This window comes from Papio anubis, chromosome 8 (assembly GCF_008728515.1).
Source record: "Papio anubis isolate 15944 chromosome 8, Panubis1.0, whole genome shotgun sequence".
NCBI classification, from domain to species: Eukaryota; Metazoa; Chordata; class Mammalia; order Primates; family Cercopithecidae; genus Papio; species Papio anubis.
The window spans coordinates 123336644-123362261 of record NC_044983.1 but is presented as its reverse complement, the minus strand read 5'-3'; the positions used below and the strand labels follow the sequence as shown (position 1 = coordinate 123362261).

Sequence of the window (25618 nt, the reverse complement as noted above, 5' to 3'; positions counted from 1 at the left end):
AGGAAGTCACGCCCCCAGTATGAAGGTTGCCTCTTCCAGGAAGTCAATGTTGAGCCACCGCTCAGCCCAAACCCCTAGACTGTAACCTCCATAAGGGTAGCAATCGTGCCTGGCATGTCATAGGAGCATAATACATCATAAATATTTGCTAAATGACTTACTCACAGTGCTTCCATAAAGCTTAAAGGTAATTCCATTCCCCAAAATACTGGGTGCTTTTATGTGCTAGATACTGGGGATAAAATGGCAAACAAAGCAGATATTTGGCTAGGCACAGTGGTTCACACCTATAATCCCAGCACTTCAGGCGGCCGAGGCAGGAGGATCACTTGATGCCAGGAGTTCAAGACCAGCCTAGGGAGAACAGTGAGACCCCATCTCTACAAAAATATTTTAAAAATTAGCCAGATGCTGTGGTATGGACCTGCAGGTCTAACCACTTGGGAGGCTGAGGTGGAAGGATGGCTTGAGCCCAGGAGGTCGAGGCTGTAGTAGGCTATGATCATGAGGATGCACTCCAACCTGGGTGACAGAGCAAGACCCTTTCACTAAAAACAACCACCACCACAACAAAAAAACAAAGCGGATGTTTCTCCATCCAGGCTTCTTCTAAAGCAGTTGCTAAAGTGCTGGCAGATGACCATCAGCTCTCAGCCCTCTCTGGGAACTGCCTTGGCCGAATACAATCACCTTGTTCAAGATTAGGCATCCTTTGGGTTGGGGTGGGGGACACATGAAATGACTGATCAGCCCTCACCTCAATTCAGGACAATTCTGAAGGATCAGTCTAGCTCCCAGGCTCCCCTGGCATTGGCCTTTGTTGAGACATAGTTACAATTCCACTTCTCCCTCTGCCCAACTATGGTTTCTTCCCCTTCAGTTTCACAGCTGTTGATCCCAAAGGAATCCCATAATAAACATTCTACTTGTTAATCTACATCTTAGCATCTGTTTCCTGGAGAACCCAGCCTGCATCGAGAAGGTTCATATGACAGATGTTCAGGCCTTGTGCCACCAAGATGAAGGCTCCAGGACCAGGAGGGCAAACATATCATAGCGAATGGGAGCTACTTTGTGGGAACACCTTGCTGACAAGGATGCAAAGCCTGGGCTCAAGGTTGGGATCAACGAGCAAGGGTAGTGAGCAGTGTGCAAACACTCGTGATTGTTTGAACGCGTGGATGAATCCCAGCTCATTGAGTTAGAGACCCATTTTCTTCAACTTTATTCACTCAGCACCTAATATAAAAAAGAAGTTTGGTAAAACTTCTGTTGGGTGATTAGATGATGACTAGATGGACAAATAGATAGATGAACTCACACATTTGGTTGAGTTGATTGTTAGACAATAAATGAAAGATGATTATTTGGTACAGGTTAAACTGTGTCATTTGTGTAAAGTATTAATCACAATGTCCAAATAACAATAATGCTAAAAATGGCAACTGCCAAGGCAGGAGGGTCACTTGGGGCCAGGAGTTTGAGATCACCCTGGGCAACATAGTGAGACACACACACACACACACGCGCGCGCGCGCGCACGCGCACATAAAAAAATAGCAAGGCAGCTTGAGTCTAGGAGTTCAAGAATACACTGAGTTATGTTTGTGCCACTGCACTCCAGCCTGGGCAACAAAGCAAAACCTTGTCTCTAAAATAATAATAATAATAATGGTCTGGGTGCGGTGACTCACACCTGTAATCCCAGCACTTTGGGAGGCTAAGGAGGGTAGATCACCTATTTTCACGAGTTCTAGACCAGCCTCGACAACATGGTGAAACCCCATCTCTACTAAAACCACAAAAAATTAGCCAGGCGTGGTGGCACATGCCTGTAATCCCAACTACTCAAGAGGCTGAGGCAGGAAAATCACTGGAACCCAGGAGGCAGAAGTTGTAGTAAGCCAAGACTGTGCCGCCTCTGCACTCCAGCCTGGGCAACAGAGCGAGACTCCATTTAAAAATAATAATAATAAAAATGATAATGATAAACAAAAAGATGACAACTAAGCCTGGATGTGGTGGCTCAGGACTGTGCATTGGGAGGCCAAAGCAGGAAGATCACTTGAAGCCATAAATTTGAGACCAGCCTGGGCAACATAGTGAGACCTTGTCTCCACAGAAAAAAAAAAAAAAAATTCTTTTTTTAATTAGCCAGGTATGGTGGTACACACCTATAATCCCAGCTACTCAGGGAGACTGAGGCAGAAGGATTGCTTGAGCCCAGGAATTTGAGGCTGCAGTAAACTATGATTGCACCACTGCACTCCAGCCTGGGTGACAGAGCAAGACCCTGTCTCTTAAAAAAAGAGAGAGAGAAGTAAGATACTCATGGAGAACTTCCTGTAAGAGGTAACTTGTGATCAGCAGCTTGAAAGAAGGGACATTGTGCAGTAGGCATGCAAGAGAAGAGAAGAGCAACAAGACATTAGCACATAAGCCCTGACTCTGCTCTGCTCATCAGATGCTGCGGTAAATATAACACTGTCACTAGGATAGCCCAGCAATGCATGGGAAAGCATGCTGTCACCTAATACCCATCACTACGGATGTGGATGAGAACATGCCTGCAACCAGGAGAGATGAAGAGTTGACAGAAGGCACCGAACTTACAACTGCGGTTTACAGACTTAATCCTATAGTGATAAGAAGCCTTCAAGCTTATGGAACGAAGGTGTTGGGTGACAGCTAGTACTGCAAGTATCAGAACGGATACAAGATGTCTTTTTTTCAGACAGAGTCTGGCTTTGTTGCCAAGGCTGACGTGTGGTGACATGATCTTGGCTCACTGCAACCTCCGCCTACTGGGTCCAAGAAATTCTCCTGCCTCAGCCTCCCGAGTAGCTGGGGTTACAGGACTGTGCCACCATGCCAGGCTAACTTGTTTGTATTTTTAATAGAGACGGGGTTTTACCATGTTGGCCAGGCTGGTCTCGAACTCCTGATCTTAAGTGATCTGCCCACCTCAGCCTCCCAAAGTGCTGGGATTACAGGAGTGAACCACCATGCCCAGTCAAGATTTCTCAAATAATCCAACCTTTGGACTGTCCATAGTTTCTTCAGGTATCTCCTGCAATAGATGGGGGCTTAGGAAGTACCTGGAGCCTCCTTTCTGAGAAAACAGCTTCAGGGGCAGAACCCACACTTGAGAAGCCCAGACTCCAGCTTCAGTTTCCCCCCAGAAAATGTACAGCACCTGAGGGCCATCCTCATTCAGATCCCCACCAGACCTAATGGGCATCCTTATTTCTGAGGGTGATCCCTGGAGAAATAGATGAGAGAATTAAGGACAAGGGGTATAAATCAGAGCCTGGGCTTTGTGCAAACAAGAGTAAGTGATGAGGACAGTAAGAAAGGGATAGTACAGTTTGGTTGGGAAAATTACAAAACCAGTGGCGTCACAGAGGCTATTTGCTAAGTGGTACGATGTATTCTAGAGAGCACTGATGTTTTTAGCCTATTACTACATATCGTGGATCTGGGATCACCTAAAATACTAAATACTGGGGCTGTCTGAGATGGCAGGTGGGATGACAACTCAAAAAACCAAACTCCAGGGCAGGCTGGGATGCTGTGTGTCAGGCTGAAGGTCACAGGTCACAAAGAGGCAGTAAGGCTCAGAGCTGAAGCAGACAGGCTTTGCTGCTGAGCTACCTGGGCTGGAACTGAGTCTCCACCACTTCCTTCCTGTGTGACCTCTGTGTGGCAGAGCAACAAGCACCTCTCTGAGGCTCAGACCTGATCCGTGATAGGGGGATAAGGATACAGAGCCCCCAAAGTGTCTGTAGGAACTGAACATGACCTGTGCCAAGCCCCTGATGCCTGGTTAGTGTTCAATAAGTAGGTGCTGGTGTTATTATAACCATAGGTCATGGTGCCGCCCTTTCCAACTGTACTCCACAAATCCCTAGGGGTTCAAAAGAGCCTCCTGAGTGACTTCTGGGGGCCAGATGGAGATGGGAGGTTCAGCAGGAGGACTACAACCCTATTTTTATCAAAGCAGCTCTCCTTTAACCAGTTACAGGTATAAAGCTTGCATACAAAATTTCAGTACCCAGTGGAGTTTGAGGGCTTTAAGACAGCAGAAGAACTTCAAATATTCATCCTCTTGTTTATCAATAATAATAATAAACACTCAAGAAAGCAAGGAACTCATCTAAACTCACCTGGCAAGTCAGAGGCAGGGAAAGGGAAGCTGCAGCTGCTGGCCCTGAATCTCCCACACAGGCAATTAAAGCTGCTTTGGAGAAGGGTTGGAAGAGATGACCTCTGAGATTTCTTTTAACTCTGAGATTCTGCAACTGTAAGTTGAAATTCTAATTCCCATCCTTTTATTCCCCCTGAGTTGAATGTGGGCATTTCTGCAAACCCAAGGATGTAAGTTCCACTCTTCCTTAGAAACAACAAGGCCCTTTAAAATCCATCCCGGCTTCTCCCTGCCAGCCTCGGCCTTCCTACAGACAAAGGTCCCAGCTGGAGAGCTAGGGAGGGCTCCAGGCACTCAACGTCAGACAGGCAGTGACAAACAGGGCTAGAGAAGCCTCAAACTCCACAGGATGTGGTGAGTGAAGTAGCAAGAGAAAACCAGAAAAAACCATCCAGAAACACAACAACCTCACAAATAAAGAGACAACATGAACACACAGGGACTTTTCTCCTCTTCGTTTTTCAAGCTAGGAAACCCAAAAATAGTTGAAGGAGCTGTATCTCAAAGCTTTCTGAAGAAAAACCCTGCCTAGCTCATAAGACAAATCTAGGGGGACAGCTGTTAAGTTGGAAGTCATAAAGACCACAAGGCCAGTTCAGTGATTTCATGCAGGACCCCACGACGTGAAGCGCAGGGTGTTGTAATCCCAGTCTTCAAACTCAGGGGCCAGTGTGCTAAGCTGCATTTCATACAAAGGCTCAATGTTGAAGCTCACTCATTTTAAGTCAAGGCTGCGTTGCAACTGGCTCAACTTGAAGGCGTCCGCATGGAAAGTAACGAACTTGGCTGGGGGAGCAGCCAATGTCAGCATTCCCAAAGAGAGTTGGTAAACACACAGATGGAAAAAAGAAAATTGGCCTCACTAAGGATAAAAAAATATATAAATCTAACAAGAGACCATTTTGCACCCATTGAATGATAATTTTTTTAAGCTAATAATACCATGTTGATGAGGTTGTGGTGAAACTGGCATGTTGACATGTTGATGGAGAAAGCATAAACAACCTTATTTGAAAGTAATTTGGCAACGTGGGTCAAGAGTCATAAAACTGTGCCCTTTGACTCAATAATCCTTCTGCTGAGAATCTGTCCAAAAGATTTTCCAGGAAGAAAAAGTTATATGCACGAAAATGCTCATGGCACCCTTAGAAGTGTAACGGCAAACTACTAGGTACTTCAATTTTTAACATCAGAGAACTGATTTAGAATATGACTTGTCCACTTGGCGAACCATTATACATTCTTTAACAATGATCAGTTGTAAGGTGCTTTAATAAAATGAAAAAATGTTTAGGATACATCAAATGTTTAGGATATATTATAATAAAAATGTTTTCGCTTTAGGATAAAAAAAACTGACTATAAACTATTCCCTACACCTACGACTATATAAAATCATTAATTAATGTAAAGACAAAACATATCAGATATCTGAAAACGATCCGATTAGTCAAGGAAGAGTTACTGATTTTGTTTTCTCGCCCGTATCTATTCTTTGGAAATACAATGCTGTGTGTGTAATAAACGACATCAATAATGATGACGGGCTGGGCGCAGTGGCTCGCACCTGTAATCCCAGCACTTTGGGAGGCCGAGGCAGGCGGATCATCTGAGGTCATGAATTTGAGACTAGCCTGGCCAACACGGTAAAACCCCCTCCCTACTAAAAAATACAAACGTTAGCCCCGTGTAGCAGTGCGCACTGTAGTCCCAGCTACTCAGGTGGCTGAAGCAGGAGAATTGCGTGAACCTAAGAGAAAGAGGTTGCAGTGAATCGAGATCATGCCACTGCACTCCAGCCTGGGTGAGAGTGAGACTCCATCTCAAAAGAAAAATTAATAATGATGACGATGATGATGACATTTTATTGGGAAAACTTCAATAATGTACAAAATTAGGATAAAACTCTGGGGAACTGGAAATAGAATTCAGGATATGAGAAACGATCAAATTCAGAGGCATTTGAGCATCAATTCAAACAAACATGACCTCTAATCAGAGAATGGAAACTGTAGGCACCAACGGGGTGATATATTAGCAACGTCAGCTCTCCAGGCCCCATGGCACATCCGGCAGTATCTGATCATCTCAGCTTTGTGAGATTCAGTCCTCTTCCTCCTCCTCCTCACTCAGCTCAGTGTTCAAAGAGGAACAGAAAAACCCAATCTGTGTAATTTAAGTGCCCACCCTTCGAAAACTTAGAGCCCTGCTGAGAGGCCAAGAAATAACTTAAATACTGAATTTCCTAAAGTGTGTCTTCTATTTTTTTTTTTTTTAGACGGAGTCTGGCTCTGTCGCTCAAGCTGGAGTGCAGTGGCGCTGCCCATCCAGTCTGGGTGATCTTCTTTGCAGTGGGCCCAGGGGTGATAGGAACTTGTTGCATGGATGAAGTGGAAGGGGCTTCCCAGAAAAGAAGACAGGAAGACAGGGCTCTGACACCCATGGTCTCCAGCAGTCCTTTCTGCCTGAAGCCCGCATGCCCAATCCCCCTTTGGCTCTTGGATATGAGGGAAAGGCCTTACCATATTTGCAGGAATTCTGCATCCAGGCGTGCGGCTTGCTCACCTTACCTTCTCCTCTTTCTGTCTCCTCAGACCCTCAGGGGACACACATTTCAGCATAAGCTACAGCATTTTGTCTGCGTTCACATTCCTCTCGATCTGCCCTGACTTGTTTTTTACTAGCCATCACTCTCCAACCCTCTGTCACAGCCTCACAGGGGCTGGGGGGAAGACTCACGATTGGGGTCTCAACCTTGGTTAGGGGCACTGGAGGGTTAAATAAAGCTATGTAAGACACCTCCCCGAAAAATAAAAACAAGAACTAAAGATCACCAAAGAAAGTAGGGAACCTCAAAAAACTGGGCATCACTATTACTTTAAAGGCCAAATGCTCTAGGAGGAGACAAAAGAAAATAAAAACAGAGCAGGTTATCACTCAGCTAACTGATGTCATCGCCGTTACATGTCCCATCTCATGTCATCTAAATCAGGGGCCAGCAAAATGACAGGCTATCAGTTTTTGTAAATAAAGTTTTATCAGCACATAGCCAGGTCGATTCTTCTGTGTGCTATCAGCGCTGCTTAGGTACTATTATAACAGCAGAGTCTGGTCCTGACAGAGACCCTGTGGCCTGCAAAAAGCCTACAATAGTTTCTGTCTAACCCTTAAAGAAAAAGGTTGCCAGCCCCTGCTCTAATCTGCACTTATGACTTCTAACTAGTCGGAGCTATTTTTTTTGTGGAGGGCAGACAGTTTCTCATTTGCTCTGCATAGCAGGCCTTGACAGCCAAGGGCCAGTGAGGAGCTTGCCCAGATCATGCAGCCAGTCCCTACGCAGCTGGCATTCACCTCCAGGTCTGCCTGATCCTGCAGCCTGCACCCTGATCCCCTGCTCCCCTGCCTCCGTTCCCTGCTGGGCCACTGCAGGAGACGGTCCAGGCCCACACTGCTTAGACAGGTTTCCAAGACTACGTGATCTGTTAGGGATTATTTGTGAGAGTTAGGTTTCAGGTGAGAGCTCTTGAGAAGACGGCCTATCTCTCTTCCGATGCAATAGCTCCAGGCCCCTGCCCTACACTGGCATAGAGCAGGGGCCCAATAATATTTTTTGATTAAAGGGAGGAATCAATGAAGAGGGCAACCCTCAAGCCAGGGCACTGCAGTGTAGCACAGAACAGCCCAGCCTCTGGAATCCATGCCAGGCCACGAGTTCCAGTCTGCTATGACCTTGGACAAGGCAGACTACCTCTCTGGGCCTCACTTTCCTCATCCGTAAAATGGGGATAAGGACAGCATCAACCCCAAATGCCCACTGTGAGGTTACAGGAACTACTGCAGGTTGTGTGCATGGAACATTCTTAGCATATCTGTCACCACCGGGACAGAAACGGGCTGTTATTATCGAGGCTCCAGGCTGTTTACTGCGGATTCTTTAGACATGGAGAAAGGAAGAGTAGAATGCTGGTCTTTGGACAGTCTGGCCAGGTGAGACCGTCAGGGAGGTGACGGGTGAAGATGGCTCAGCAAGCCTCTCCTCTACTCAGATCGCCCTTGGAAAAGCCAGTCTGAGAACTGCTGTCCTGGTCCCTTCACTGGGGATGGGAAAGGCAAGGCATCTGGCCTCAGCCTCCCTGGACACCTGCTCCTGAGGAGCCTACAGATTCCTCAGCAACTACTGCTGAACTCCAGCATTGGGATGGCAGCAGCAAGAGCTGCAAGCTGCACGCGGGGGTGAAGTTCTGCCCCAGGGGCTTGCGTTCACCCCAGGACTGCCAGTGCCCCACCCATATTGGTCAGGTGCTTCCAGTGGCCTCTGTGGGGTGGGCCACTCCAGCCGGCCAGCTTTCTTGCTTTGCAGAAAGTCACTGCGCTGGCAGGAATCCATGGCCTCCCTTAGCTTAGTGCTGTATCCATCTAATCTCTGCCTCCATCATCACATGGCCTTCCTCCCAGAGTGTGTCTGTATCCGCATGTGTCCTTTCTCTTACAAAAACATCCTTCATTGGATTAAGAGCTCACCATACCCCAAGATGACCTCGTCACAACTTTATTACATCCTCAAAGATCCTTCCAACTAAGGTCACATTCAAGAGGTCGGGGGTTACGACCTGAACATATCTATTTAGGGGACACAATTCACCCACTGTACTCACCCTTTTAGGGTCTCCCTCATACTCCCCACTGGCCAGCTTTTGCCTAAGCCAGGCCTCTCGATGTGTCTTCAGTTAACGGGAACATAATCCTGAGTTCCTGGTGGCAACTGTAAAATCAGAGAAGCTGCATGTGCCGACCTCATCTCCAAACGCCCTTAGCTTCTGCATCCACGTCAGCGCTGTCTTGGTGTCTCCCTAACGATATTTTTGAAAGAGGTTTCAAACCACCCCCATCCCACCCCACCCTACAGCTGAGCCAGCACTCTGCACTCAAGAGGCATCCAGATGCATCGTGTCTTAACAACAGACATCCCCAGATCTGCAACAGTGAGTAAGCCAGGCAGTTAGTGAGGGACCATGGAAGACAGATCCTGTTCCCAAAAGCCAGGCAGGTGGATCACCTGGGAAAAGGGACGTATACACCCCTGCATGTTTTGCAGGTTCTCCCACTCAGTTCTGACAGATCCAGAACTTCTGCCCAGCTGCCATTTGGAAAACTCTATGCAATCTGTGTATGGAGTCAGCGAGGCAGGCCTTCTGCAAACATCTGTCAAGCTCCACTGTCCTACACAGGATTGTTGGCTGAGCACAAACATGAACAAAGGTCAGCGCCGAATAGGAATGAGTGCTCCAAAGCCGTAAGTTTCCGGAGCCTTCAAACCCAAAGCGCCCTCTCGAGGCAGCATCCAAGCATACTACAGGCGCTCAATAAATGTCACTGGCGGCAAACTGACCAGAAAGACTTTTCCAGTCTGTAAAGGGAGCCTGTGTGTGCTCAGATACTCAGCAATGGATCTCCTGTGAGATCTCTGGCAAGTTACAGAACCATCGCGAGCTCGTCTCCTTATCTGGATGTAGGAAGCTGACATTAAAAGGAGTCTAAAGCACTTGCCATACTTTTCCCTTCCGTCTTTGTAGCAGGAGAGGTACTGCCCAGGCAAGCTGTCCTTTATTCAGGAGATGGCTCGAAGTAGGCTGGGAAAATACAGGGTGAGCCTTTCCTGACGAGGCCTTATTCTTGGCAGGGCCACAGAGCACCCTCTGGACTGAACTTTGTGGTAGATGCCAGGCAGAGGCATTTGCTGACCTCGTGGTACTGTCCAGAACATGCACAGATGAACACACCACTTGCTCAGGGTGGCCCCAGTGCTAGCCTCTGCCATTTTTCTTCCTTTCAGCCAGTACTGGATTACAAGTCCACTTTGTGTCCCATACAGGAGGACACTTGGGCAAACAAGAGTGAAGCCTTCATGGGACTAATCTCAGGCTGCTCTCCTCCTTCCTCCCTCTTCTGTAAGCCCCCCAGAAGTTAACCTCCCCTTCTCCCCAGTTCACTGCCCAGTTCAATCTTCATCTTCCAGGAGAGGCCCCCGGTCAGGTTTTCCATTCAAAGAAAGGCCCTGTCCTCCTCCTGACCTGTCCCTTTGTCATCAGTGGGTGGGTATGCATCCATTCTCACCAAGCAGCATCCAACCTGCAATCAGCCCTGGGGTGGGTGTCCCATGAGCCTCCAGAAACAAACACTCATTACCCAAGGCGTTGTCAGGTGTGCCACCCTCGAATTAAAGTCTTCCAAAGCTAGCATCAGCAGCCTTCTGGGGATTTTCTCTACTGGGGCAAAAGGGCCTGGGGCTCAGGACCCACCTTACCCAGCAAACCCACCAGTCACAGCTCTGGGATAGCCGTGACAGTGGGCATGGAGACTCAGCACATCAAGGGAAGCAAAAAAGAAAGCCATTCTGATATCCCCATCAGCAGGTACTCCTCACCATACCCCTAAAAAATGAAACGACAATCCCAACAGTCAAATGGTTTCCTGAAAAGTCCTTCCTATGTCCCATTGTGGTGCACACTTGACTTTTACAGCGCTGATGCATGCTGTCCGATGGGGTAGCCACTGGCTACATAGAGAGGGCTATCTAAATTTAAGTCTGTTGAAATTAATTCACACAAAAATTGCAGTCCCTCAGCCGCTACAGCCCCAGGTCAAGTGTTCAACAGCCCCATGTGGCTAAGGGCAAGGATGTCAGGCAGTTCAGGTTACAGAAGGCTCTTTACTGCTCCCAAGGCCGTCTCTGGCTGCTGAGAAGAGGGGCAAACCCCGCCCCCCATCTTGTGCCCCAGTTATGCCCCGGTTTAGCTTCCTAGAGGCATAGTGGAAAACAAATCCATAGTGAGAGAAATGGGCATAGCTCAGAAGTCAGCAAAAGAACTAGTGTGGAGTCTTTTCTAAGACTCAGGGTCCACGTGCAGCTGTGTGTGCTACTTACTAGGTGCACGACACTCAGCAATTCAGGTCACCTCTGAGTGTCTCAGCTGCCTCATCCCCAGAATGGAGGCAAAAATACTCTCCCTGCCTCTTCCCACAGCTTTTGGGACAATTATGAGACTCCATAACCCAGGTAAATTCAGTACCATACAGTGGCAGGATCAAAAACCACACTGTACTATTAAGGTTTGCATTCTCTTAGATGCTATTAGGATCATTCTTGTTTTGTTATGAAACCATCAGCTACATTGATCCGCCAGCATTTATAGGGACTGTAAGTAAAGCAATTTAATTTAATACAAACCAAGCAAGCTACCCCCTCCATGAGCCTCTGGCAAAACCTCTAAAACTGGACTTGCAATTATACTATTTATGGTGACATTCTCTTTCACTGGTTTTCCAGCCCTGATTCTGCATTCATATCAAAGTAGTCTTTCCAAAAGGTAAATCCTGTAACCTCCTTGCCTCTCCTCCTCACCTAAAGTCTGCGTAATCAGGAAGGTAGGATGGAAGCTCTTCAGAGCTTCAAGCACAGAGTTCCTGGCGGACTCTGAACAGACTGCTCATCTCCTACCAGTCTCTGTTCTACACCCAGCACCTGACTCTGTCAGTTCCGAGATGTAGGGCAGAGGCTTGGACACCCAGCTCAAAATGGACCAAAAGGCAGCAGGCATGTGGGGAGCCGCCTTCTCTAAATAACCCCACCTGCATCTGAAGTGCCTGCAACTGATGCATCCAAGGGCAGAGCGGAGAGAATGAGGAAGGGTCCCCCAGAACCCAGGATGGCCACTTGGCTTTAAATGGGGGGTGAACAGAACGGTGTCTTTGGCCTCTTTGTGACTGTGTCAGGACGATGCCACCTTCCCGGTGACAGATGTAACGCCAGAGCCTACCACAAGCTCTGGAGTGAGCAGCTGCCCGAGGCCAGTCACAACTGTCCAGCCCTGCAGTAAACTCTCTGTCTGGTGCTGTGATGGGTAGGGGGAGCACGAGGCTCTGATGAATCTGGCTGTAAGAAAATGTGTACATTATACCCACTGAGGGGGCAACATTTTTTCACTGCTGAACTTGGGTAAAGTATATGAGGGAGTTCTTTGTACTCTTCTTGCAGCTTTTACTCAGTGTGAAAGTGAAATTATATCAACAAAATTTTAATTACGTTTTTAAAATATGTATATATTTCTCATATAAGATAAGAAAAAAGTGACAAAGCCACAGAAAAGAGCATCTGGATACGAGGTCTGAGCCTTGGCTTTCCCCAGAAGTGCTGGGGTCTAGCGTGGGTTGAATGCTGTCTTCCCCCCAGAAAAAAGATACTGCCCTTAGAATCTGGTGCCTGTGACTTTATTTGGGAAAAGGGCTTTTGCTGATGTAATGAAGTCAAGAATCTCGGATGGGCGTGGGGGCTCACGCCTGTAATCCCATGCTTTAGGAGGCTGAGGCACGACAATGGCTTGAACTCAAGAGCATGAGAGCCGCAAGGGGAACATGGTAAAGCCCCATTCCTAAAATAAATCAATAAGATAATAATAAAATTAAATAAATTTTTTTAAAAATAACAATCTTGAGATGAGATCCTTGGAGGTCCTAAAAGATGAGGGGAGACGGACATAGAGAAGGTACGTGGGGACAACGGCAGAGACTGGAATGATTCCGTCACAAGCCAAGCAACATCCAGTGCCACAAGCAGCTGGAAGAGGCAAGGAAAGGCTGTCCCTTAGCACCGCAGAGGGTGTCAACCTCACTGACACCTTGATTTCAGACTTCTGGCCTCCAGAACTGTAAGACGATAAATTTCTGTTGTTTGAAGCTACCAAATCTGTAGAAATTTGTTACTGCAGCCACAAAAAACGGTAAGGGCCTTTGCCTCCAGCATGAGAAGGAAGCCAGGCATTGACTCAGGAGGGGCTGAAGCCCAGTGTGGCTGGAACCCTTCCGATGACCTCCATCATCCAGTTCTGCTCCCAGCGGCGGCTTGGGTTGGTCGCTCCTGTGTCCGCCAAGCTGAGGACGGGCCACCATATGACAGGCATAACTAGGAACTATGTGAACCAGTGAGCTAATGGCCTCCCATTCTGACATCCAGGTGCAGGCCTGCTGCGGGGAACACTCCACCGAACACCTGGGAATAACAACTGGCAAAACAGACCCCTGGCAGATGCTGCTGCTCTCTGGACATGGCTGACATGCCCCTCTTTGCCCAGCCTTCCCTGAACCCATCTGCCTGTCCTGGAAGGATGCTCCTGGGGCTCAGCGTCATCATGGCACTCCTCCATCTGCAGTAAGCCTTCGCAGCCTCTGTGGGGTTCCCCCTCCAGCTGTGAGTTCCCTGAGAGTGCAAATTCAGCCATTCTCCACTGGACATTCCCTTGACAAACGTTACTGGACGAATAAATGATCCTAGAACTGAAAACAGAATATGAAGATATTTCTATTCCAACTCTTCAGTCAATGTACATGCAAACCAAGAATCAGAGAAGTGGAGGGAACCACCAGGGCTGGATCCCAAGGCACACAGGACAAAGGCCACGCTGCATTTAGGGGAGGACTCCATTCCTCCATTCTAACTCCACCTGGACCCCAGCTAGAACAGCTTCCTCCCCAAACATCATTCCCTGATGTTACCCAAGTGCCAAAAATGATGCCTGACACATAGTACATGTTTGAGTGGATGTTTATTAAATAGGCCCAGAAGTCAGAGTGGGGATGTACAAAGTTAGTTTCAATATTTGTAAATGCTGCTGCTTCAAAACAAGGTGGAGGGGGGCGCTGCCTTCTATGGAAAAATTAAAAATATCTAAGGGCACTAAATCCCCCTGTGTTAGTAGTTCAGGGAACTTTTCTGCCACACCTTTTCTCAGAGGAGGCAGGAGTGGGTGAGAAGAGCAAGAATTGAGTGATTTCCAATAACAACGCTAGTGCAGACAACCACACTCACCCATGCACCAAACAGATGGCAAGTCTCACCAGGTGTCAGACACTGAGAGAAGCACCAGGGACAGAGAAATGGCAAACCCCAGCCCTGCCCCTTGGACCGTACAGTCCGAGGTAGAGGGCAGGCAATCACCAACATAGTGGCAAGTGGCCGACGCAAGCCTAGGACCTGGGATAACAGAGCATGGTGTGAAGTCAGCTTGGGCAGGGGCAGGAAGGCTGCCGTGCGAGGGATGGAGGATCCCAGAACTTGAAAGATCCTGTCTTGGGCGCCTCTAGGAGGAAAAGAAAGCTGCCGGGCAGGGTGAGACCCAGACTCTGTTGAGGAAAGAGAGAAGAGCTGGCCAGCCCGACCTCAATCCCGCAGGCCAGAGGTCCACTGGGGCCCTCTTTCAATCACCTCTTCTTCCCTGACCACCCCAGTGGGGATCTGACAGTACTGCCCATCTGCAAGTCTCAGTCTGCTCCTTTGTGAAATAGGGACACTAAAATGCAAATGAGGCCAGGCATGGAAGCTCACGCCTGTAATCCCAGCACTTCGGGAGGCTGAGGTGGGCAGATCACCTGAGGTCAGGAGTTTGAGACCATCCTGGCCAACATGGTGAAACCCCATCTCTACTAAAAATACAAAAATTAGCCAGGCGCAGTGGTGTGCCCCTGTAATCCTAGCTACTGGGGAGGCTGAGAAAGGAGAATTGCTTGCACCCAGGAGGCAGAGGCTGCAGCAAGCCGAGATAGCACCACTGCACTCCAGCCTGGGCAACGAATCGAGACTCTGTCTCAAAAACAATAAAATGCAGAAGAACCCCCAGAAGACAAGGACAAAAAGCCCAACCTGGGCGTGAGAACACCCAGGCCCTAGGCCCTAAGAGGGATGGTAACCCCTAGCCCTGTCATCTACAAAATAAGGTCACAGCAGAGCTAGATGATCTATAATGTCACAGCTGAAGTTAAAAAATTCAGTGAGTGGATCACACCCAACTCACGGTGCTGGCTTAAGGATTAAGAAGGAACACATATGTCAAAAATCGTTAGGCTGCAAAGCAGTGCCACTGATGATCATGTGTACAACAACCCCCTAATGTGTGGCCCATTCTCAGTGAGCCAGCTCTGGGCTCAGAATTCTACGTTCATGGCCAGGCGCGGTGGCTGACGCCTGTAATCCCAGCACTTTGGGAGGCCAAGGCAGGTGGATCACGAGGTCAAGAGATCGAGACCATCCTGGCCAACGTGGTGAAACCCTGTCTCTATTAAAAATACAAAAATTAGCTGGGTGTGCCCCTGTAGTCCCAGCTATTTGGGAGGCTGAGGCAGGAGAATCGCTTGAATCTGGGAGGTGGAGGTTGCAGTGAGGAGAGATCGTGCCACTACACTCCAGCCTGGGCGACGAAGCGAGACTCCCTCTCAAAAAAAAAAAAAAAAAAATTCTACATTCATTACCTCCTTTGTCCTCACAAACCTGGAAAATGCAGAGGTGCTACATTTCTACCCCTTTCACAGACCAAAATGTGAAGTTACAGGTTAGTCGGTGTTGAAGCCAGGAACCAGGAGTCAGAGCTGGGCAGAGGGGCCTCTGGAGCTCCTGCAGGCCATCCCCACTCCCTAAACAAGGCTGAGAAGGCACGGTCTAAAGAGGAACACCATGGAAGGAACCCAGTGCTTTCTTTACTTTTTAGTTTGGCAAAACAATCCTTCCTGTTGTTCCACGGTTTGGAGAATAGTAATGTGTATGGGGAACAGGTGCTCAGCGGTACAGACGAGGTTCTACATTTCCAGCCTCAGAGTCTTCAAGGCAGCTTGCTGGTAGGAGAACCTGGGCTTGCTCATGCAGCCCTGGGCACAGCCCTCATTTACCTTAGCTGTTCACCCAGCTTGGGGTGGGGAATAGCCCCTCCAGACTCCAGCCCAAACAATCCCCATCACCTCTGCATTTCCTAGTACAACACACAGCACCGAATCTATGCAGTGGCCTAAGCTGGACACCGAGCAGAACATTTTACTCCTTCCTTCCTGTAACCCCAGAGGCTCTTCATGCACCACGTTCAGGGACTTCTCTATTGGGTCTCCGGTGCATCCCTGTCTCCTCCAGCTCAGGCCCCGTCACCACTGGCCACCAGCTTGAACCTCCCTCCGATCTTGTCTTCCTATGGCAGAGGCCATGCTTTCTGAAGCGCTAATCTCTCCCTCTCCCACCTCTGCTTAAAATCTGCATCATGAGACCACTGCCTTCAGCACAAAGTCAAAATGGTCTTTCTAGGATCTGGCTTCTGCTTACCTTTCCTGACTCCCTCCTGCCTCTTCTCTGGGCAAACTCCTTCCTTTCCCTGAGCACCCCAACTCTACACCCTGGGCCCTTCTGTGTGCCTATGGCACCCTGTGTCCCCAGGCAGGCACCATGGCTGTGATTATCTGATTTCTCATCTAAATTCCTCCCCTATCCAACCCCCGCCCCGGCCCCCCCCCGCCCCCCCCACACACAGGAGAACAAAAAATCTCTAAATAAGGAAAAAGAGCACTTCCAACTCATCCTGCACTTCCAGAATGTATGCAGCACCGTGCCTGGCCTGCAGTATGTGCTCAATTAAACTATTGCATAACGAGAAACACCCTATGTTTTGAAGTGTACCAGGAAATCGAAACAATAATACCCTCTCCCCACAAAAAACAGAAAACAGTTATCTATGCCTCAGTTTTTGTGTCTGAAAAATGGAGACAGACTCCAGAACAGGGTTGACAGGAAGGAAGTACCTCAAAGCAAACCCGCAGAGGCCTTCAGTGATAAGTGTTCACTTTCCCTATCTTCAGCTTGCTGATTTCCCTATCATGGTGCATCCATCCAGAAGGCCACAAAGATCCTATCTCCCACCAACTGAACTTCAAAAGCATCTTTATCTGCAGAACCCACCTCAAGGAAGGTCGATTCCTAACTTCTCTTGGTGATCCTTTTATTCTGGGCTGGCCAGGCACACCCGCCCAGCCTTATCTGTAATGTCCCCAAGCTGTTGTCTTTCCAGGAAGGGTGTCTCCTATCTACAAGCCTCCAGGAGGCAAGACCAGGGAGGCAAATGGAGGAGAGCACCTCCGAGGCCTGAGATCTGGCTTCTGCCACCCTCAAGCTGTGTGACCTGGGACAAATCAACCCATTCATCAGAGACTCAGCTTCCCCATGTACCCCTCTGTTCAGAAAAGGGAGTGGGCTCACGGATCCTCTAACTTGGGAACTGCAGTAACAGGCTGCACTGGACATGTTGAATGAACACCACAATGTATGCCTAAGCCAATCCGTTCTAGCAAAAGAGGGAGAGTGTGAAGCAGAAAGAAATCAGGGAAATTTCCAGAAGTCATGTCATCCTGGGTTGTCTGCAGATGGCAAAACTACCATGTATAGGAGACCCCTTCCAGGAATAACATACTGCATCTGGGGAAGGCCAGAAGTAAGTGTAGACATACATGAAAAGGCAGGCATTAGGGATGGTTAAGTGGACGCCAATTCCCTGCTTCCAGAAATGAACTCAGCCTAATGACACTTCTGCAGGGGCCTCACCTGTATATTGCACTTGGGGCTAGGAGCTCAAATACCCAGGGGCTCCTGAGGGGCTGCTGACCTGGGTCCCAAGCCCCTTCTGCCATTTCCTAATGGGTTTGTTCTCAGCCTCCTTGAACTTCAGATGCTGAGCAACTTAACAATATCTGAACAGCCTAAATCAACCTCTGGTCCTTTAAAGATGTCTGTTTCCTGCCTCCTTTCCTTAAAGAGTTTGCAATGAGAAGAGCTCCTTTAAGGGTAGGCACTGGGTCTTTTTTTTTTGAGACAGTCTCGCGCTGTTGCCAGGCTGGAGTGCAGTGGCGCCATCTAGGCTCGCTGCAACCTCCGCCTCCCGGGTTGAAGTGATTCTCCTGCCTCAGTCTCCCGAGTAGCTGGGACTGTAGGCATGCGCCACCATGTGCAGCTAATTTTTTTATTTTTAGTAGAGATGGGGTTTCACCATGTTGGCCAGGATGGTCTCGATCTCTTGACCTTGTAATCCGCCCGCCTCAGCCTACCAAAGTGCTGGGATTGTAGGCGTGAGTCACCGCGCCCGGCCTGGGTCTTTTAACTTTTATATCCCCAGAGTGTAGAATATTTCGAATACCAGAATTCCTTTATAAATGCTCACTAAATGCATGGATAAGATGAAAACATAAGACAGGAAGCAATCAGGGGACTGATAAACAGTTATCAATTCGCTTGGTAAAATGCACTCACAAGGCTAGCACTCAGGAGATGTCCCAAATCTCCCTCCTGCTTTCTCCCTTAGAGCCACACGGATGCTCTGCAGGTCTAACCCCACCCACCCGACCCCACCCCACCCCGCTATGGGGCAGCACAGAACAGCAGCAAACCATGAGGACCCAGACCGCCTGCTGGGTTCCCATCTTGGTGCTGTGACCGTGACAACTGACTGAGGCCCTTAAGGTCCCCCTTCGAGAGTACTCACTTCACAGTGAGCTAGGAGGACTCTGAGTTCAAATATGACATGTGCTTAGAACGAGGCCTGACACATGGCTCCTGTGGCTGTTGGCTATGGGATCATTGGTGCTACTATTGTTATTCAGTACAACCAGACGCTGGAAAAATTCTGGAGTCACTGAGCCACAGAAGGCACACATCCAGATCTTAGACTGCAGCTATCAAGACACACTTTGAGTCTTGCACTTGGAATCCTAAATCACTGGGTCAAATCCTGGCTGTCACCTATCTCTGGTACCTGACTTTCTCCTCTCTGAGCCTCAGTTTCCTCCCCTGGAAAGCAGACCTTTCAACCTGCCCTGTCTTCCCCAAAAAGGGAATCAAATAAAACAGAAAGCATAGGTCGGGCATGGTGGCTCATGCCTGTAATCCCAGCACTTGGGAGGCTGAAGCAGGCGGAATGCCTGAGCACAGGAGTTCGAGACCAGCCTGGGCAACATGGTGAAACCCCGGCTCCACTACAATACAAAAAATTAGCTGGGCATGGTGGCATGCACCTGTAGTCTCACCTACTTGGGAGGCTGAGGCAGGAGAATCATTTGAACCCGGGAGATGGAGGCTGCAGTGAGCTGAGATCACGCCACTGCACTCCAGCCTGGGTGACAGAGCGAGACTCTGTCTCAAAAAGGAGAAAAAAAACAACAAAAAAAAACCAAAAACACAAAGCATGAAGCTTTCTAAGGTTGGTATGGTAGGTTCTAAATAATCATATTCATTTAAATGAATAGATTACAGGCCGGGTGCGGTGGCTCAAGCCTGTAATCCCAGCACTTTGGGAGGCCGAGGCGGGTGGATCACGAGGTCAGGAGATCGAGACTATCCTGGCTAACATGGTGAAACCCCGTCTCTACTAAAAATACAAAAAACTAGCCAGGCGTGGTGGCGGGCGCCTGTAGTCTCAGCTACTTGGGAGGCTGAGGCGGGAGAATGGCGTGAACCCAGGAGGCGGAGCTTGCAGTGAGCCGAGATCACGCCACTGCACTCCAGCCTGGGAGCACAGCGAGACTCCGTCTCAAAAAAAAAAAAAAAAAAAAATTAATAGATTACAACCTCCTCCACACTAGATCAGCCAACTAACCACTCTGTCCATCCTGTTTGATGCCACGCCCATGTTCCCTTCACCTCACCACCTGTCATTTCCATGTGCCTCTCTGCTTTCTGTTAGGGGCACTCGGCTTTGATCACCCAGCAGGGTTTTTGGTGCCAGGGAATTAGAAACCATGGCCAAGATCTGAGAACACGTCTATCCCCATATCACACAGGTTGCCCGCTGTTCCTCAGCCTTGCCCTACAGAATGAGGCATGGCAGTGAAGCTGGAAAGTGCCCCCAGGCCTCCCTGCCTGCCACGCGACTGCCTGTGTGCACCTCATGTGTGTGCACGTTCAGGGGCTGCAGCGCTATCAGCTGCACAGCATACACTGCAAAGCCTCCCAAGGCAAAGAGAAACACTTGCTCCCAGGACCGGGAAGGCCTGAAGAGGTACGAGCTGTTTGGCCCTAGGCAAGTGACTCCTCCTGTATCCCAGTCTGTTCACCTATAAAATGAAGACCATGTCCCCCATGGCCTGCAGAAGACTTTTTTTTTTTTTTTTTCCCGAGACATAGTCTCGCTCTGTCACCAGGCTGGGGTGCAGGGGCGCAATCTCGGCTCACTGCAACCTCCACCTCCCGGATTCAAGTGATTCTCCTGCCTCAGCCTCCTGAGTAGCTGGGAGTACAGGCGTGTACCACCACGCCCAGCTAATTTTTGTATTTTTAATAGAGACGGGGTTTCACCATGTTGGCCAGCATGGTCTTGATCTCTTGACCTCGTGATCTGCCCACCTTGGCCCTGGCCTTGCATAGTGCTGGGATTACAGGCGTGAGCCACCGCATCCGGCCAGAAGACATGTTTAAAGTCATCCCTGAAACGAGTCTGAAGAGGCTTCATATCACAGGCTCTCACGGTGCTCTTCCTAGTGCTCGGGAGCAGAGTGTGGATTCTGCCATCCCCAAGCTGTGCAACCTGGGGCAAGTGACTTGACATCTCTGAACTTGCACTTCCACATGTGCAAAATAGGGATGGTACTAGCAGCTAAAGTAGAGGTAAACGGTGGTTGCAAAGGTCTTTGAAAAGCATTAAACCACCATGCAAGCTAGGCCAGTGATAACTGGTTAATTACTAGAGAGAAGAATAAAAAGTGATCATGATAAGTGGTGATAATAATAGTAATAATAGTGCCTACCAAGATAGTGAGGCCTATGAAAGGCCATTCTTGAAATAAAATAAAAATGAATAAATAAGAACAAGTTTCTGCTAAAAGGAGGGCTCTAGCTCAAGTGTGAAGCAGACCATGTTTTCATGTTTTGCAGAGAAACATGAGACTTACAAAAAAAAATTAAACTGGCTCGGCACAGTGGCTCACGCCTGTAATCCCATCACTTTGGGAGGCCGAGGCAGGTGGATCATGAGGTCAAGAGATCCAGAGCATCCTGACCAACATGGTGAAATTCCATCTCTACTAAAAATACAAAAATTAGCTGGGTGTGGTGGTGTGTGCCTGTAGTTTCAGCTACTCGGGAGGCTGAGGCAGGAGAACTGCTTGAACTCAGGAGGCAGAGGTTGCAGTGAGCCAAGATCGTGCCACTACACTAAAGCCTGGCGACAGAGCGAGACTCCATCTCAAAAAACAAAAACAACAACAACAACAACAGAAAATTAAACTGCAGAGCTGTGTCTTCCCTTCACCACGGAACCTGGAATAGAGGTGGCAGTCCTTTCTCCTGCCACAGCTCCCTATCTGTCCCTACACCGTGTGGAAAGGCAGAGCAGACTTTGTTTAGAGCTCCCTTCTTGCCAGCCAAGGAAAGGCCTTTGATGGTGCTGGATGGATGAGGGGCAGGCCCCACTCAGCCTAAGCTCCAGTCCCAGCCCTGCCAGCCTGGCTCTGCACCATCCTTCCTGTGGAACAAGCACTAGGGCTCAACCTGGAACAGCCGAGTGCTGGGGCCAAATCCAAGGCTCTTCCCCTTAAGCGTGGGTCCCAGATGCCCTTCACACACTCCACTGTGACATACTATAGTTGTAGATGTGCCTGTTCACCTCCCTAAGCTCTGCGAGGGCACTAACCCCGGCTATCTCTGTCAAGAGGTGGTACAGTATGACAGGCAAATTCAAAGGCCTGGAGGCCAGCTACCTAGCTTCACATTTAGCCCTTGCAGAAACTAATTGGGCATCTTGGGCAAATTATAAGCCTCTTGGAGCTTGGTTTTTATCTGCAGAATAGAAATGATATTACAGCCGGGCATGGTGACTCGCGCCTGTAATCCTAGCACTTTGGGAGGCCGAGGCAGGCAGATCACTTGAGGCCAGGAGTTTGAGACCAGCCTGGGCAACATGGGAAAACCCCATTCCTACTGAAAATAAAAAAAAAATTAGCTGGGTATGGTGGAACGTGCCTGTAATCCCAGCTACTCGGGAGGCTGAGACATGAGAATCACTTGAACTGCAGAGGTGGAGGTTGTAGTGAGCTAAGATTGCACCACTGCACTCCAACCTGGGCGACAGAGGGAAACTGTCTCGGAAAGGGAAGGGCGTGGGAGGGGAGGGGAGGGAATTACAGACTTTTGGGCGTAACTCTCAGGCCCACTGTGTGTTGGTAACTTAGTGTCTTGATCTGAACTACCATGAAGCTGTTTATGGATTTTATTTATCCAATTTAGTATGAAAATTAACATATTTCCTTGTAGAAATTTTGGGCTTGGTTAGAGGCACTGCCCCAGACACATGGTGTATTGGTCTACGGCTGCCATAACAGAGGACTACAGACTGGGTGGCTTTAACAACAGAAATTTATTTTCACATAATTCTGGAGGCCAAAAGACCAAGTTGAAGGTGTTGGCAGTTTGGTGTCTCCTGAGGCCTCTCTTTGGCTTGCAGATGGCTGTCTTCTCACTGTGTCCACACATGGCCTTCCCTCCGTGTGTGCGCATCCTATGTGTCAACATGCGAATTTGGAGAGACACAGTTCAGCCCATTACACATGGTATGATATGCGTACTCCGTTGCCTTTCTGAAATCTCAAAACAGGATAAACTCCCAAACGTAATTCATCCTAAATGTTTTGAATAAAGGATGGAGGAGCTGGAGGACAGGCTTGTAGGATGGTGCAAAGGATAAATGTGGCAGCACACAGAAAGCCCTGGCCTATGGTACAGAGCTCACAGCCTCCCAGGACCAAGCCAAGCGCCAGTTGAAAAGCAGTAGCTCAGTCATTGCTTCATGGAGGAATCCACGAACTCAAACAGAGGCCCGAATTCTTCTTCTACACTGTATGACCTTGGGGAAGCCACTCCCCGGGCCTCAGTTTGTTCACCTGTGCAAGGCAGGCAACTCCCACCTGGGAGAGGCACTTGGGGGCTAAAGGACACCCACAGGTAGAAGTGGGTACTTGTTGGCCGGGCGTGGTGGCTCACACCTGTAATCCCAGCACTTTGGGAGGCTGAGGCTGGTGGATCATGAGGTCAAGAGATCGAGGCCATCCTGCCCAACATGGTGAAACCCCATCTGTACTAAAAATACAAAAATTGGCTGAGCGTGGTGGCGCGTGCTTGTAGTCCCAGCTACTGGGGAGGCTGAGGCAGGAGAATCGCTTGAACCTGGGAGGTGGAGGTTGCAGTGAGCCGAGATGGCACCACTGCACTCTAGCCTAGTGACAGAGACTCTGTCTCAAAAAAAAAAGAAGTAGGTACTTGTTGAGTCTCGGTTACAGCAGTCACACAACCACAACAAGACAATTTCATCAAAAGGCATCTGTTCTAGTTAAGATATAAGCATTGTAGGCCTCTGTCATCCCTGAGAATGATTCTCAAATAACATTCTGTGACCCACAAGGAAACTTAAGAGTAACGGAGGTCAGCTTCACCCTGAAAGGCAAGTCTTTTCTTGGAGCCATGTCCACAGTTTTGGTTTCTTTTTCCATACGGTTGTGCCTTACTGCTAGTCATTAAGAGATATTCAAGATGATCAGTATTTCAAGTTTCGTGAGTGTTTTCTCCAAAGTCCTGCAGCCAACCTGCCTAGGCCATGCTTTGCATGTATGTATGTATCTTCTGTAGTTGGGATTCTACTGGGAAGGAGAAATTATGAACCAGGCACCTACGTGAACTGTAGCAAAAGAGAAGAAAAGGAAACAAATGAAAAGAAGAGGAAAGGAAAGAAAAGAAGAAAACAATGTTCCAGTCATCTAGGAAGTCCACATAGAAATGAGCTCACAACAGATTTCTTGGAGTAGGGAGAAGGAAACGTCTTCTCTAATCTCAGGAGATCTGGGTTTCAGCTCCAACTCTGCAAGTTAGAGCTTCCGCCTCAGCTTTCTTATCTGTAAAATGGAAGCAAATTGCCTGTTCCATTTATCTCATGGTTAATTTGGGAGAGGTGTGGATAGTGCTGTTGCTACCAGAGCAAACATTAGAATGGTTTCTGATGCTACATACTAAATAAATGTTACTATAACACTAAATACTAAATAAATGTTAGCTATTCTAATTTATTCTTCTAACTATCTTTACAGCCACCCCCTGATAAAGGCATTCCAAAGAGCTTGATTTTTGCAGATGGAGACAAGAGTGGGTTTGAGTCAGGTTCTCAGGCAATCTACAGGCTGATATCTCCAATATCAAGGTCTGTCTGTTCATTCATTTTACACAGAGTCCAGTAAAAGCATTCCTGCACAGGGAGGTTGCAGTGGGGTGATCTCCCAGCAGATCGGGGCCAAGATACTCCAGAACAACTCAAAAGGACAGAGATTGTCCGGCCCGACCTTCAAAGCAAGAATAAGTAATATGCCATAACCGTCAGTTCAGGGCCAAATTCCAGGCAGGCCCTTGTTCTCCCATTGAAGAAGGATAGAGAAGCTTTTGCCTACTGGAGAGAATGACCTGAAAAATGCAGGCACAACCTAGGTGCAGACACAGCTTGCCATTCTAAACCATGAGACCTTGCTGAGCTCCCCAGACTGTGCTTCTGTTGCCTCATCTGAAAATGAGGGCATATATTACATTTTATTTCAAAGTATGACTATAAAGTCAATGGAGAAAAAAGACTTAGCACAAAATAGGTACCCAAAACATACAAGTTCTTTCTAGAATAGGGTGTTTAAAGGAAAAAAAATGGCAGATCTTCAAGATGTAAAGGAAGCATCAAATGAAATGAGTAAGGAAACCAGGAGACTGGAAACAGGGAAGGGGCTTTGCAGCCCTGGGGAAATTTGTGCTGAGTAAGCAATGAGACAGTGAGTGTTAAGACAGTCTCAGAGTTCAGGGAGCTCAAAGGGCTTTAACAGACATGATCTCACTGGGATTTTTTTATTAGCTTCTAAGACAGGTTAACAGGTTCCTCCATCTCTGCTGAGACAGTGAAACTGTGGGCTCCTCTGGCCTCCCTGGGCACATGGAGGCCGGGGCAGTCTTTCTGAACCTGCTTGGGTGGCAAAGGCCCAAGATCTATTTCTTGATCTACAGTCTGTCGTGAGCCAGGCATTGCAGAAGGAAATTCATTTTTAAAAAATTAATTTCCTAGAACAACATAGAAAGAATTCTGTTTTTTGGCCAGGCACGGTGGCTCATGTCTGTAATCTCAGCACTTTGGGAGGCCAAGGCAGGCAGATCATGAGGTCAGGAGTTCGAGAGCAGCCTGGCCAATGTGGTAAAACCTCATCTCCATTAAAAACACAAACATTAGCCGAGCGTGGTGTCATACACCTGTAGTCCCAGCTACTTGGGAGGCTGAGGCAGGAGAATCGCTTGAACCCAGGAGGCGGAGGTTACAGTGAGCTGAGATCATGCCACTGGACGCCAGCCTGGGCAACAGAGTGAGACTCCATCCCCCCCTCAAAAAAAAAAAAAAGAATTCTGTTTTTGTTTTTCTAAGGAGCAGCAGCGTGGAAAGAAGGAAAGTTTTGGGATCAACCCTGGGCTTAATTCCCAGCTCAGCTGCTTTCTGAATATGTTTCCTAGTCTGCAAAATAGGGCAAACACTTCTCCCCTTGAAGGGCAGTGCCAAG

At 48.4% G+C, this 25618-nt stretch overlaps 1 long non-coding RNA gene across 2 annotated transcripts in view; it reads right to left on the bottom strand.

Moving 5' to 3' along the window:
* Positions 1 to 25618, bottom strand: part of LOC101002034 — a 324709-nt gene that overhangs the window by 212251 nt on the left and 86840 nt on the right. Inside the window, exon 1 of one of the 2 annotated variants that reach the window (XR_002524006.2) lies at positions 8863 to 14649. The exons of the other annotated variant lie outside the window; for it this stretch is intronic. This is a non-coding gene — a long non-coding RNA (uncharacterized LOC101002034). Of the gene's footprint in view, positions 1 to 8862; positions 14650 to 25618 lie in introns of those variants that run through there. 2 annotated transcript variants of the gene reach the window in all.